The following is a 13,597-nucleotide window of genomic DNA, read 5'->3' on the forward strand; positions in this document are numbered from 1 at the left end:
GGTTAAAGGAAAGAGGAGATAGACAGATGGAGGAGGAGGTAGAGATGGATGGAGGGAGAGATAGAGGGGGAGATGGACAGAGAAATGGGGAAGGAGAGATGGACTAATAGAACACTGGAACAAACATATGCCCAGGCAGCGGCGTGAGCTCAGCTTGTTACCCTACATTCGTCTGACCACATATCCTTCTCTGCCTTCCATTTCACTTCATTGATTCTCACTGTATCTCGATTGAGCCTTAGCGTACAAAAGCATAAGCAACGCCAATATAAACAACCCCGTTCGGATTACTACAGCGAGTCGAATTCTATAGCCCTGTTGGGAAAAAAGTTCGTATACTTGGTACAGGAAAGCAACGCCTGAGACTTTTCGTATTTCAGCAGACGATTTAAACGACATTTTCTCGACATTATTAGGTCTGAAACAGTGATAAATTGTCAATCCTCACAACTACAAAGTGCAAAATAGCAGACCTTCCCAAACGGAACTAATTTTATTAAGGTCCGTTCGTACAAGCACTTTGCGGCAGTCAATACTGAAGTGAGTATAAACATAACTAATAGCCAGTAAATATATTATTATGCTTCTTAAAGAAATTGTCGCTTTCTCTCTCGTCTCGTTAATGGCCGGAACAACAATTATTTCGCTTTCTGTTCAAAAATGATAAAATATCAGTGATAGTACGGACCAATCAGAATATTAGCTGCAGTATCGAAGTCCATGGAATATAATGCTCATGTTCATCCGAAGGACAACGTCAACAGCTATAGCACCCATGATAAATGTCTATCGAGCTTACCAACTCGTCAAAGCACGACAACCACGTTAATTAAAGTGAGAGACAACCTACGAACAGTCATGTGTAAAACACAGGAAATATATTCACAATTGCAAATACGAACCATCTGCGACTGTATATTGGAATGACGACAGTAAAAATTTGTGCCTGACCGCGTCTCGAACACGGACTTCCCGCCTTAGGTGAGCGGTCACCTTAATTGCCTCGTCCATCCATGCACGAATCCCGGCCAGACACAAACTTCCGCATGTCGTCATCCATGTGTGACAACCTGAAATCGTACGTTACGTATTTATTGGCTGTCGACGGCCCGGTATTTGAGGATAAATACGGATGTCAGTGCCTGTGTTATGTAACGTTCCATTGGATACATGTTTCCGCAACATTGGATACGCACTCATGTCCAAAGGAACATTGCATTGTCTTTCTTAATAACACAGGCACTGCTATTTCATATTCGTCACGTATAAAAGAGGAACGACTATTTTACCACTGCTTGATTTTAGCAAGGTTCAAAATACAGTTCTTGGATATCTTAACTTTTAAAATGAAACAGGTGAGTTTCTCAAACAGTGCGCTCAATAACTGTCTTAGAAACAGTTATCAATGATTCTCTTTTTCATATGTCCAGCTTCTATTTCTGGTGGAAAGTGGGGCAACGGTTGGTCAGTATCTGAGAATTAATGGTAACGCCTTTAGCCGCTCAAACGCGTTGAGTAGTTGTTGGAAGTGTGTAGCGGACACTTTATGTATGAGCAGGTGCGCAGACGCCAAGTTTGGTTTGTATCCCCCGTTATGGCAATATGGAATCAATGTTATAGTGTCAATTTTATCCAATACAGTAGCCTGATGATAGTGCAGTGTGTCATTGAAACCGGTCGCATTTGAATAACGAGAGTTTAACACACGGCTGGAGCTGTTACCATTAATTCTCATACAGACATCAATGAGTCATTTGTCGCAACGGAGAAGTTATAACATAAAAATGTGCACTCAGGAGTGTCAGACATTCAGCAATACCTAAGTGCCAGCCCCAAGAATATAGTTTATCGCCACTGGAAGCATGAACGCTGACTTCGGTATGAAAATGGGCAACAAATCTGTGATGCACACTGCACTTCAAGAACTCATAAGTGATCTTTACGTCACAAGGACGTTTATTAGTTAAAACTTTTGTGAACCAGTTCCATAAACTTTGATCTAACCTCTTTGTCCTTAAAAAAAATTATTCGTGAACGGCTATAACAGGCATAACAGACTGTCATAGCCTGAAGGAAATCTCTCTCCTGTCTGTGTGCTATTCAAAACTTTTTGGAAAGTATTTTAGTGAGAAAACCGTATTCATAAGCGTATTAGTAGTGCTATTGTCAGTCAAAATCAAATGAAAATTAGTCCAGTCATTCGCCCTGTGGAATCTCTGCTGATGTGATTTGCTAATGTTACTTCAACACTGCACAAACACTCGAAACTTACGACGGAAAGAGGTTTGCTTAAGATACGTTCGTAGCAATCGATGTCACTGAATTCAGATTGTTTAACCTAGTACTTCATTAAACAGACGAATGCAAAGAGGAGATTGCATTTCAGTCGTGTAGGATGTTCATGAATGACATCAACAAGAAGTATAGATAACCTAAGTCAAAATAAAAGAAAACGACTTTTAATTTCGCGCTGAAGTAGCAGTAGATGGTTTGACAAAGGGCGCTATTATGTAATCCGGAAGACAAGTAACAACATTTTTTGTTGAAAAATGGCGCTATTGTGTAATTCGGAAGTAATTTTTTTAATGGCAAATAAGTGAAATAAATATTCAGTATAAAACATTCATTCGCATAAAATTATTTGTAGAAAACACGGAAGCATTACTGGCGAAAGGCGAAATTCCGGGTTCGAATCTCTGTCTGGCACACAAATTTAATCTGCTAGGAAGTTTGAAAAGGGTGCTGGAGAGTGAAAGATTCATTCTAGAAATAACATGTACTTAGAGAGCGTCAGTTATGTTATTGACACTTCAGGCATATCACACGATATCATCTCTCGTAGATGAAAGATGTTATTAAGGTCGATTTCTCACAGTCTTAGAGAGATGTATCACCTTTATCTGCATCTACACTCTGTGAAACACTAAGAAACATGGGTAAAAGGGTACACACCTACTGCGAAGAAAAATCACTAACTCGGATTTCACAGCACAATTCTGTGTGTGCTAGTAACCTAAATATGATGGTAACAAATGATTTCAGTAGAATATGAGCAACAAAGAAGGGAAATCCGGCAGCTGTGCTGTGATATGTAAGACAAGTACCTCCTTTAATACTCTATAACTACGGGAGGCACTCAATAAGAAATATAACATTCTTTTCTTCTGAAATCAGGTTGGTTTTATTCTGGATTCCAATACACCATATTATTTACCATTCTTTTGGCTATTTTTCAAGACAATCTCCGTCCAATGCGAAGGCCTTACGCCACCTTACTGGAAGGCACTTTTTCCCCGCATGGTACTACTCTACTGGTCGACGTCGGAGTCAACGTTTTGCTGCATCGATAAACACCCTATTATTCACGTACTGCTTCCCGCAGAGTGCATCCTTCTTTGGGCCAGACAGGTGGAAATCTTCCGTTAGGTAGCGAGAAAGCCAGTGGGCACACATCGTTCAGTAACCCAACTGGTGGACGAGTGTATCAGCACTACCAACAGAAACGTCCAGTTGAACAGCGAGGTTTGTAATCCGTCGATCATACTGAGTGAGAGTGTTCGTCTATTACAACATTGTTCGATCACAGCTGACTTATGATTGAAAATCGAAGAACAGTAAAGCTCCAAAAATATAAATATTATCGTAGGTTTGAGTTCTAAAGTTCGAGTTGGACATTTAGAATCCAGTTCATTTGCTGATTTTAATTTACGGTATTTGAAATGGTACTGACTCAGAAACTAACGTGACGGAAGTAAAGAGAATATCAAACCTACGCTGGCAGTTGTAAGAAAAATTTTTATGGAAAAAAGAAATACGTTAATTTAGAGTATCAATTCAAGTGTTGTGGAATATTTTCCGAAAGTAATTGTTTTGAGTGTAACCTCATACAGAAGTAAAACATATACGATGAAAAGTACAGACACGAAGAAAATCTAAGCTTTAGATCTTTGACTCCACAGAACAATGCTGAAGATTAGATGGGTGGTTCGTGTAACTAATGAAGTGGAACTGAATCGAATTGGGAGGAAAAATTTGATTAAAAGATGTAGGTAAGAAAAAAACCGCACCTAGTAGAATTGCATAGAGACCAACAACTAACCAGTCTTCTGCTTGCTTACCAGCTGGAGGAATTTTGTCATGCCTGGTTCACCAAGGCTATGAGTAGTTATAATGGAGTGTTGTCTACTCCTGGGGCCTTGTTTCCACTTAGGTCTTTCAGGGCTCTGCCAAACTCTTCACGCAGTATCATATCTCCCGTCTCATCTCCGTCTATGTCCTCTTCCATTTCCATAATATTGCTCTCAAGTACATCTCCATTGTATAGACCCTCTATACAGTCCTTCCACCTTTCTGCTTTCCCCTCTTTGTGTAGGACTGGCTTTCCATCCGAGCTTTTGATATTCATACAGGTGGTTTTCACCTCCAAAGACCTCTTTCATTTTCCTGTAGGTGGCATCTATCTTTCCCCTAGTGGTGTATGCATCTAAATCATATTTTTAATCTAGCCATTCCTGATGAGCCATTTTGCACATCGTATTATTCTAAGTTTTTAGACGTTTGTATTTCCTTTCGTCTACTTCGTTTACAGAATTTTTATATTTTCCCCTCTGCTGCTCTCATTATTTCATTTCTCAATGCTAACCATTCTCCTGCTGCTGTGTTCCTATCCCCTGTAATCTTCAATCATTCCCTAATGCTTCCTCTGAAACTCTCTGCAGCTTATAGTTCTCGTTGTGACAGTCTCTCGTTTTCTGGACAGACTTAAGCCTCATGTAGGCATTGGGTGTAAGGAAGTTTTTCCCATCAGCATGAATGATGATAATTTTGTACTCTTTCGAAATTGGTTTCAACAGATTATGAAGTCAACTGTCACTACATCCACATGATTATCTATGACAAGCATGAACGTATTTCTCATCCATACAGGTAATTCTTAATTCCCTTCCTTTTTTGAAGTTTCTTCAGTTTTAATTTGCAGTTCATAACTACACTACTGGCAATTAAAATTGCTACACCAAGAAGAAATGCAGATGATAAACGGGTATTCATTGGACAAATATATTATACTAGAACTGACATGTGATTATATTTTCACGCAATTTGGGTGCATAGATCCTGAGAAATCAGTACCCAGAACAACCACCTCAGGCCGTAATAACGGCCTTGATACGCCTGGGCATTGACTCAAACGAAGCTTGCATAGCGTGTGCAGGCACAGCTGCCCATGCAGATTCAACACGATACCACAGTACATCAAGAGTAGAGACTAGCGTATTGTGACGAGCCAGTTGCTCGGCCACCACTGACCACACGTTTTCAACTGGTGAGAGATCTGGAGAATATGCTGGCCAGGGCAGCAGTCGAACATTGTCTGTATCCAGAAACGCCCGTACAGGACCTGCAACATGCAGTCGTGAATTATTCTCCTGAAATGTAGGGTTTCGCAGGGATCGAATGAAGGGTAGAACCACGGGTCGTAACACATCTGAAATGTAACTTCCACTGTTAGAAGTGCCGTCAATGCGAACAACAGATGATCGAGACGTGTAACAAATGGCACGCGATTCCATCACGCCGGGTGATACCCCAGTATGGCGATGACGAATACACGCTTCCAATGTGCGTTCACCACGATGTCGCCAAACACGGATGTGACCATCATGATACTGTAAACAGAACCTGGACTCATCCGAAAAAGTGACGTTTTGCCATTCGTGCTCCCAGGTCCGTCGTTGAGTACACCATCGCAGGCGCTCCTGTCTGTGATGCAGCGTCAAGGGTAACGGCAGCCATGGTCTCCGAGCTGATAGTCCTCGAACTATTCGTGCAGTTGGTTATTGTCTTGCAAACGTCCGCACCTGTTGACTCAGGGATCGAGACGTGGCTGCACGATCCGTTACAGCCATGCGGATAAGATGCCTCTAATGTCGACTGCTAGCGATACGAGGCCGTTGGGATCCAGCACGGCGTTCCGTATTACCCTCCTGAACCCACCGATTCCATATTCTGCTAACGGTCATTGGATCTTGACCAACGCGAGCAGCAATGTCGTGATACGATAAACCGCAGTCGCGATAGGCAACAATTCGACCTTTATCAGAGTCGGAAACGTGATGGTATGCGTTTCTCCTCGTTACACGAGGCATCAAAACAACGTTTCACCAGGTAACGCCGGTCAACTACTGTTTGTGTGTGAGAAATCGGTTGGAAACTTTCCTCATGTCAGCACGTTGTAGGTGTCGCCACCGGCGCGAAACTTGTGTGAATGCTCTGAAAAGCTAATCATTTGCATATCACAGCATCTTCTTCCTGTCAGTTAAATTTTGCCTCTGTAGCACGTCATCTTCGTGGTGTGGCAATTTTAATGGCCAGTAGTGTAATAAATTGTGGTCATAAAATACATCTGCCCCTGTAAACGTGTTAAAATTTAAAATCTGGTTCCGATATGTTTGTCTTACTATTATATAGTCAATCTGAAACCTTCTCGTGCCTCGAGGTCTCTTCCACATATACAGTCTTCTTTCATGATTCTTAAACCAGGCGTTAGTTATGATTAAATCATGCACTGCGCAATATTCTACCAGGCGGCTTCCTCTTTCATTCCTTTCTCCCAGCCTATATTCATCTATTATTTTCCCTTCTGTTCCTTTTCCTGCTATCGACTTTCAGTCCCCCACGACTATTAAATTTTCGTCTCTGTTAACTATGTGAATCATTTCTTTTGTCGAATCGTATATCTCTTTAATCTTATCATCATCTGCGGACCTAGTTGGGGTTGGTTGGGTTGGGTTGTTTGGGGGAGAAGACCAGACAGCGAGGTCATCGGTCTCATTGGATTAGGGAAGGACGGGGAAGGAAGTAGGTCGTGCCCTTTCAAAGGAACCATCCCGGCATTTGCTGGAGCGATTTAGGGAAATTACGGAAAACCCAAAGCAAAGAATGCGGGGGGGAGGGGGGGGTGGTCAGTGTGCTAGCCACTGCGCCACCTCACTCGGTCCTAGTTGGCATATAAACTTGAACTACTGTGGTGGGTGTGGGCTTTGTGTCGTTTTTGGTAACAATAACCCCGCTCACCAAGCTATTCACAGAAGTTTATTCACGATCTATTTTTATTTTATCTACACCAATATCTGAGAAATTACCGCCTCTCCTGGTCTTACGGTGAATGTCATACCAGCACGTGTAAATCATTAAATCATTGACTGTAAAATGACATTATCTAATTCTCGTATGCCCTTTAATCCCTACCTGGAAATTTATTTAGTCCCAAACTTTCCATTGCGTTTCCTTTCGATGCAATTCATGAAAATATTAACAAATTGAGCCTTATTTCGTTTTTATTTACCGATTAAGCATCCAAAAATTTAAAACAGAAAGAAGTTTCAGAATAGGGATTCGAACCCACGAGCCTTGGATTACCGTACTGCACTCTTTCCGCTGCGCCAGTCTGAAACTCTTGGCCATCTCTGGCGCTCCCACTTCAGTTACTTGCATTTCTGGCCAAGTCGAACATATACAGCATATCTCGACGAAATAGGTGATGACGACTAGGCTCCGTCCTCTTCTAAGCCTTGTCAATGTTGCCTTGACATGTTCTGTACATTAGAGGCAAGCATTCTTAACACGTTCGCGCCAGCGCTGAGAATTGTGCTACTCGCTGTGGGGTGGCGCGCCTATTCATGCTTCCCTTCATCTGTAAGCGCTGTATTTCCGGTTTCTCGCCGCGGGGTCGCGTCGTATTCGAATGCCCTAGTCTCCTGTTTTAATACACGGCCGGAAGAAATTTAGTACACCCTTTTAAGGATTTCTAATGCAATCAAGATTTATTGTTACACCAGTGCGTACGCTGTATATGAAATGATTACATTTACAGATCAACAGCACAAGTGGTTCTTAGGTACCAGGTATCGACCGAAGCTGGAACACCCATAACACTACGTGGTGTAGCCTCCACGGGCGGCAGTGCAGGCGCTGACTCTGACAACCAGACGATCGTACACATGGCGAATACTATTGTACGCTACTGGTCATTAAAATTGCCACACCACGAAGATGACGTGCTACAGACGCGAAATTTAGCCGACAGGAAGAAGATGCTGTGATATGCAAATGATTAGCTTTTCAGAGCATTCACACAAGGTTGGCGCCAGTGGCGACACCTACAACGTGCTGACATGAGGCAAGTTTCAAACCGATTTCTCACACACAAACAGCAGTTGACCGGCGTTGCCTGGTGAAACGTTGTTGTGATGCCTCGTGTAACGAGGAGAAATGCGTACCATCACGTTTCCGACTTTGATAAAGGTCGGATTGTAGCCTATCGCGATTGCGGTTTATCGTATCGCGACATTGCTGCTCGCGTTGATCGAGATCCAATGACTGTTTCCAGAATATGGAATCGGTGGGTTCAGGAGGGTAATACGGAACGCCGTGCTGGATCCCAACGGCCTCGTATCCCTAGCAGTCGAAGCGACAGGCATCTTACCTGCATGACTGTGACGGATCGTGTAGCCACGTCTCGATCCCTGAGTCAACAGGTGGGGACGTTTGCAAGACAACAACCATCTGCACGAACAGTTCGACGACGTTTGCAGCAGCATGGACTATCAGCTCGGAGACCATGGCTGCGGTTACCGTTGACGCTGCGTCACAGACAGGAGCGCCTACGATGGTGCACTCAGCGACGAACCTGGGTGCACGAATGGCAAAACGTCATTTCTTCGGATGAATCCAGGTTCTGTGTACAGCATCATGATGGTGGCATCCGTGTTTCGCTACATCGCGGTGAACGCACATTGGAAGCGTGTATTCGTCGTTGCCATACTGGCGTTTCACCCGGTGTGATGGTATGAGGTACCATTGATTACACGTCTCAGTCACCTCTTATTCGCATTGACGGCACTTCGAACAGTGGACGCTACATTTCAGATGTGTTACGACCCGTGGCTCTACCCTTCTTTCGATCCCTGCGTAACCCTACATTTCAGCAGGACAATGCACGACCGCATGTTGCAGGTCCTGTACTGCTGCCCTGGCCAGCACATTTTCCAGATCTCTCACCAGTTGAAAACATCTGGTCAATGGTGGCCTAGCAACTGGTTCGTCACAATAGCCCAGTCACTACTCTTGATGAACTGTGGTATCGTGTTGAAGCTGCATGGACAGCTGTACCTATACACGCCATCCAAGCTCTGTTTGACTCAGTGCCGAGGCGAATCAAGGCCGTTGTTACGGCCAGAGGTGGTTGTTCTGGGTACTGAGTTCTCAGTATTTACGCACCCAAATTGCGTGTAATCACATGTCAGTTCTAGTATAATATATTTGTCCAATGAATACCCGTTTGTCATCTGCATTTCTTCTTCGTGTAGCAATTTGAATGGCCAGTAGTGTAGTATACGTTATTCCACGCCTCCTTGACCTGTTCACGTAGTTCTGTAAGGGTCGTTGGCTGACGAGTTGCTCGAGTCACTTCTCATTTCATCATATCTTCGACATGCTGAGTAGTAGACAAGTCCGGAGATGGTGCTAGCCAGAGAAATTGCCACAGGTCTTGCAAAGCACTCTGAGTTTCACGTGCAGTGTTTGGGCGAGCATTACCCTGTTGGAACAACACATCATCTTCTTGTTGCAATAATGCCAAAAGAACGCGTCTAAAAGTATTCTGCACGTACCGGGCGCTTGTTAGCGTCCCTTCCAGAAACACAAAGGCTTACGAAAGTTGTAGCTTATCGCATCCCAGACAAAAGGCCTAGGATGGGACCAGTGTGTGTTGTGCGAATGCACTGTACGAGACAGCGCTCACCAGATCTACGTCGTAGGCGCAAGAGACCATCACTTACGTGCAAGCTAAATTTACTTCGATCGCTGAAGACCATGGAGCGCCATTCCATATTCCAAAGGATCATCTCACGGCAGCAGCCGAGCTATGCAAGTCGATGCTACGGTGTGAATATAAGATAGACAAGTGATATGCGTGCCCATTGTCCCACTGCTAATAACCTCCTCGCAACAGTTCGTGTTGACACGTCAGGACTCAAAGCCTGTGCTGTGGTAGCTGTACGATCTGCCACCGCTGCCCTTACAATACGACTATCCTGACGGGCATCTGTGCTTAGCGTCCAGAATCTCATCTACTGGTGTGAGAATGTTCACATGACCACTGATACAGCATCATCGCACAGCTGACCCAGCACTTCTAGCTTTAGGGGGCAATTCTCTCCCACCTCTTAGGAGGCCACACTTTAACCCGTTTCAAACTTGCCGATTTGGCTGTAGGTAGCACAAGTGCATTTCCGTGTCTCAGTTGTCTGCTTGCTTCACATGTTTCCGCAACACTGAGCCTTCAGGCTGTGAGCATTTTCTATTAAAGACTACACACACATGGCACTCTGGTAGCTATGTCAATATACTGTCTGTTGGGAGATTCCCAGGTGGCATACGCCCTCATCTGATCAAAATCGACGTCGCTTTTCGGGTGTACTAATTTTTTCGGCAGTGTATAATGAACTTTTATTCTGAAAGTGGCGTAAGACTATTCGTTGAAAACAATGAGAGATCATATCAAATAATTGAAAACTGGTACTTAGGGAAAGGAAGGTTTCGGTGTGGACAGGGCTGTAATCAGTTGCCGTTGGTTGCTCAGATTTTTTTTTTTTTAAATCACGTACACTGTATTTGGAAACAACTGCAAATAAGGCTGACAATAAGGAACAATTATCAAATTTGACTGTTAAGACACAATGTCTAATTTAAAAAAAATTGTAAGCAAGTTTCACTCACGGCTGAAGGTCTTATTGACCGGAAATTCAAATTATTTGTCCGCTAAAGGCCCCAATAATAATAACTCATAAAACAATTTGACGGCTGAAGACCTGGATACTAAATTCTTAAGAAACAGTTAGGCTTCTCCTAGAGATTCTAAAATATTTTTAAAAAAAGACATCAAAATTTCACTATTAAGAGGCAATGTCTAATTAAAAAATCTTAAGACCAACTGCATTCACGGCTGAAGGCCTTATTGACAAGAAATTAAAATTATTTGTCGGCTGAAGGCCCCAATAGTAATAACTCAAAACACAGTTGGACGGCTGAAGGTCTGGATAGCAAATTTTTGAGAAGCAATTAAACTTCTTCGAGAGATGTTTAAAGAACAATCATCAATATTTCAGTGTTACGATACTTTGTCCAATTAAAATTTCTTAAGACAAGTTACACTCACAGCTGAAGGCCTTATCACCAAGAAATTCAAACTCTTTGTCGGCTGGATGCCCAAACAGTAATAATTCAAAATTAAAATATTTTTTTGTAAAAAAAAAGCAACCATTATCATCCGACCAAATCAAGAGAGAAGTAGGCCTCAGACAGTGCTCCAAGGATCGACCTGCGAAAGTCGCTCAACTTCGTAAACGATGAGACAGGCAGTCAAGAGTTGTATTCACTTAACCAGATGGAAACTCAAACTAGTCACAGTTTAAACGCAGACGAACACACTTGCAAAATCTACCTAACGTCTGATAACCAACACAATGAAGGAATAACCCAGGCAAGGAGGAACCGGCGGACAGAACTGCGTCTTCAGAATCCGGTGTTTAGAACATCCAGAAGCAGAAGGAACCACTACGACCAAAGTAGTCCGAAAGAAACAAAATATCCGAACCACAATCAAGAATGCTGTCGAACTACACGCCTTATCAGACAGCAGCGGCAAGGCGAGGAAAGGTGCACTGCCGCGAAAATACGCTAACCTCCAGGGCATGTAACTGGGCGTTAGCGGCCACTAGGCAGAAAAATACCGCTGGTTGAACTTCACCAATAATAACACAAGGAATTCAATGATTAATAATAAGTACTGGAGGACGGCTAATTAATTTCGCCAACTCCAAGCACTCCACTCGTTGCACTTCATCTCAGCGACCCTGCGAGCAGCAATATGCGAACAAAGAGTGTGATCTCGAAATAGTGAAGGTTTAACTACTGGATTAATGTTCACTCAACTCAAACGTCCTGGGTGCGGTGGACAACGAGGCTGTGGCTCGCAACTACAGCCCCTCCATCCGGCAGTGCCTGCGTGCCGCCAGTGGTCCCGCCATGTCCTCACCCTGCTGGGCCTCACAGCTGCTCCTTCCCAACCAAACACCCCCGACACACTCCGACCCGGAAAACGCTTCATGTCCCTCCAAAGATAGTACCACCGTACTACATGTCGATAACCGCTGCTGCTGCCACTGGTGGACAGACAACGCTAGCAAATGTGGTGGCGCCAGTAAACACAAGAAGATAACGAGACGCCATTATCCCTATTACACTATGCCAATCTACCAACGGCACCAACGCAAGCCGCAACACGGCTCAATAATTTTACCTTCATTAACAGAAAATTATTTAGTATCATTAGTTTAGAAAGCACTCTCATTGAAGGGCAACTCAAAATGTTATGCACAGTTGTTCGTTGCGCCTAGCTAATAGGTAATTCATCATACGTCGGTGTACTGCTGGTAGCATAATTGGTAGAATCGAACTGAGTTGCCGGTGGTACACGCCGTACAGTGGAAAGACCTAGTGTGAGCCACCGGTGGTAGATGTCGCCCACTGGGAGGATCTAGCTGGTACACATCAGCGTGAAGTGTACGAATGGCGAGTATAATTTCATCAAAGTTAACACTAAAGGATACATAGTCTGAACTGATTTAACGGTAGTATACCTTAGTGAATTTGTTGGTTCAATATATGCAGTCTTAATTGCACAGTCCAAGAGGAGTAATAAAATTGTAACTCTTACCTATTAAGAAAATAAAGTAGCAAAGAAAGAATTGTAAACATGTGAAGACGGGGCAACGGGACACTGAGAGCGTTACTGGATTGCAGTCGTGTTGTGCCGATGTATGCTACTAGTGGCAACCCATCATAGGAGCATAGTACTGAAATCTCCTGAGAAGTTTCAGGAATGAGATTTTCACTCTGCAGCGGAGTGTGCGCTGATATGAAACTTCCTGGCAGATTAAAACTGTGTGCCCGAGCGAGACACGAACTCGGGACCTTTGCCTTTCGCGGGCAAGTGCTCTGCCATCTGAGCTACCAAAGCACGACTCACGCCCGGTCCTCACAGCTTTACTTCTGCCAGTATCTCGTCTCCTACCTTCCAAACTTTACAGAAGCTGTCCTGCGAACCTTGCAGAACTAGCACTTCTGAAAGAAAGGATATTGCGGAGACATGGCTTAGCCACAGCCTGGGGGATGTTTCCAGAATGAGATTTTCACTCTGCAGCGGAGTGTGCGCTGATATGAAACTTCCTGGCAGATTAAAACTGCGTGCCCGACCAAGTCTCGGTCTGACCGAGTCTCGGTCGGGCACACAGTTTTAATCTGCCAGGAAGTTTCAAGTTTCAGGAAGGCTGCCAAAACGAAGTGTCGTGGGAGCCAGTCCAAGGGAGTAACTTTGCTTCAAGACAAAGCACCAGCTCACTCTACTCAGGACATAGTCACACTTGCTGCTTCTTTATGCTGTCAAATACCCAGAATATTCAAAATGCGAACGCCTACAATCAAGATCTTTCCAGCTCATAGACAACTGGAAAAAATGTGTCTCACTGAAGGCTGA

The sequence above is a fragment of the Schistocerca americana genome, chromosome 6, assembly GCF_021461395.2.
Source record: "Schistocerca americana isolate TAMUIC-IGC-003095 chromosome 6, iqSchAmer2.1, whole genome shotgun sequence".
NCBI lineage: Eukaryota > Metazoa > Arthropoda > Insecta > Orthoptera > Acrididae > Schistocerca > Schistocerca americana.